Genomic DNA, 555 nt, shown 5'->3' on the forward strand with positions numbered 1-555 from the left:
TGTTAGTCCCTCCCTCCTTCATATTCTCACTTGCCACTCTCCCTCTCTCTCTCGCTTCCTTCGCTCGCCTCTCTCGCTTCCTTCGCTCGCCTCTCTCGCTTTATATAATAGAATTGTATAAATTGTGTTTCTAATTGTATAAAGCGAGAAAAATTGTATATACACATGTAAATACATATATCTCCGTCTTATACACTTATAAATATACAATAAAAGTACTTCCCTGCCCAAGTCTCTTTTGTCTTTCTCTCTTTCTCGTTTTATACAAATTCAAATTGTATATAATTTCTCTCTTTCTCGTTTTATACAATTCGATTCAATTGTTTATTTCCTAACCAAGTCTCTTTTGCCTTTCTCCCTTTCTCATTTTATACAAATTCAAATTGTATATAATCGTCCTATACACTTATAACTATACAATTCGTTTGATATACTTCATTTTATACACTTCGTTTTATACGATTCTCTGCTCAAGTCTCTTTCTCTTTCTCATTTTATCACTTTGTATTATACAATTCATTTTAATTATATATATATAACGAATTATATATATAT

This window comes from Solanum pennellii, chromosome 3 (assembly GCF_001406875.1).
Source record: "Solanum pennellii chromosome 3, SPENNV200".
Taxonomy (NCBI): Eukaryota; Viridiplantae; Streptophyta; class Magnoliopsida; order Solanales; family Solanaceae; genus Solanum; species Solanum pennellii.